Genomic DNA, 2,172 nt, shown 5'->3' on the forward strand with positions numbered 1-2,172 from the left:
TGTGAGGGCCCACATGTGTATAGTGTGTACATAGTACATCGATTTTCATTATCACCAGTACCAGTGTGTGTTTTCTAGAATAAGGAGGAGTTGGTAGCATGTAAAAATTTTCGAGGAAGCTATCCGCGGGCCGACGACATGAGATAAGCAAGCACGTGAGATGGCATCTAGTAGAGTCAGGAGGTCGAATGGGGTCAATACTTGCACGTGGGTAAGCGAGGAAACAACGTGGGTGTTTCCTTGTGATTATTATGCAGAAAGGTCATCATGAGGACTATATTTGGGGGCCACTTCATGTGGTTGCAGGATGCATTATTGAAAAAAGTTGAGTGCCAAGTATGCGGATGGATGTAGAAGGGTGACAAAAATGCACTGCGTGGCCAGTTTTTGGCCTGTTCGGGGTCCATTTGATGTCAATCAAAAGGCCAAAGGTGCTCAAGGGATAAAGTGAAGTGTGGACACTGAAAAACCTGAGAGAAAACCAAAAAAAAACATGGAGAGAAGAGGAGGAACATCCACAACTGAGTTTTGGATGTTTTTGGAGCCCATAAACTGCTTATCCAAGGTCAAATTTCTCACTTTTACCTACTGTTTTGGCTATATAAGTTTCTCCTGTGAGCAAAGCCTCGGTTCAAATTTGTGATTGTATCTGGAATATTTCATCCATATTGTGTGAGCTATTTGCCCATTGGTGTTGGCCCAAGCTCAATTGTATCTAAACATCAGAAATTCTCCTCTTTTGAGCTGAGTTTTTTGGGTGTGTGTGTGTGTGTGTCTCTCTGTGTTGAGTGGAAAAATGGATAGTCTCTCTCCTCTCACTCCATTGGTGTGTTCCATGTCTCGGCCAGGTGGGTTGTGTAAGTCGAGTGGCACCCCATAGTGTCTATGTGTGTATTATCCCAAGAGTGTGTGTCGGGTGATTATAGAGGCATTGTGTGTGTTTCCATCCCGCTCACAACGCAAAGGCTTGTGTGTGTGTTGTCACACACACGTAGTCCAGCGCAGTGTGTGTGTGTGTGTGTGTAGTGTCACACACACACCAGTGCGAGGTGTGTGTGTGTGTTGTGTCACACACACGCGCCAACGCGAAGGGTGTGTGTGTGTTTTATGTCACAAACACACGCACACGCGGGTGTGTGTATGTGTGTGGACGTGCATCCAGCATACACACACACATCCACCATACTCACACACCACGCGTCCATCGCGCACACACACACACACACACACACATCTTGAATATTAAAAAATAAATAAAAAATTATTCATGTTTTAATTTGAAAACTTTATAAAGAGCTTTAGAAGCTCTTTTTCATATCACTCTTAACTCTTAGCTCTTTATATCTCTCCTCATCTCTACTTTCTTATGTTAGACTAATTTCTCTGTCAAGCTTTCCTTTAGTCCCACTTTCTTTCTCTCAAGCTCTTAACTTCAATTTATTATAAGCCATACCTTTATCTATTTTCTCTAAATTTTTTTTACGTAAACCATGAGAACAAGAAATCAATCCAAAAACAACGGTGCTGTGGATGAATTTTATGCTAGTATGTCGCAAGAAGTCCCTGCGCAATGCACTCAAGAGAGCAAACAATCTTAAGCCTTAAGCTCTCTAGATCGGATTGTGTCCGTCGTAACTGGTGTGGGTGGAACAAAGCAATCAAGTGGAGAATTTAGCCATCATGTGGAAACTGCTACCACAACAGAAGACATAGTAAATGAAGCATTTGGAAATGTGGTTGACTAGCATATTTCTTTGAGTTGGGTGGATTCTCATAGAGCTCCCTATGATAGCAAAATTCCACGCTTACCTCTATGTTGACTTCTTTCGAACCCCGCCATCCGCACCCATGATGACCATGTGGTGGATTTGCAACTCTTCATTGCAAATAAAAGCTATTAACCAACCATGGCAAGATTTATTGTAAGTGAGCGGATTCCTGGGGATGATCATAAGCAATTCTCTCGTCGTGATCACACTTCGAGAGATCTTGTATGTCATATGACTTGGATAAGGAGCTTTGCCTGATCCCCGAGCTTAGTCACATGGTCGAGAGGTACTTTGTGGTTTGGGATGGAAATCACAGATTGGAGGCATGGATGCGGTGGATGAGCGAGAACAACATCCCAATTCAGAAGGCATCAAGGGTGGAGTGTGTGCTTGTCGATTTTCA

This window comes from Adiantum capillus-veneris, chromosome 6, assembly GCF_014529385.1.
Source record: "Adiantum capillus-veneris isolate H3 chromosome 6, ASM1452938v2, whole genome shotgun sequence".
Taxonomy (NCBI): Eukaryota; Viridiplantae; Streptophyta; class Polypodiopsida; order Polypodiales; family Pteridaceae; genus Adiantum; species Adiantum capillus-veneris.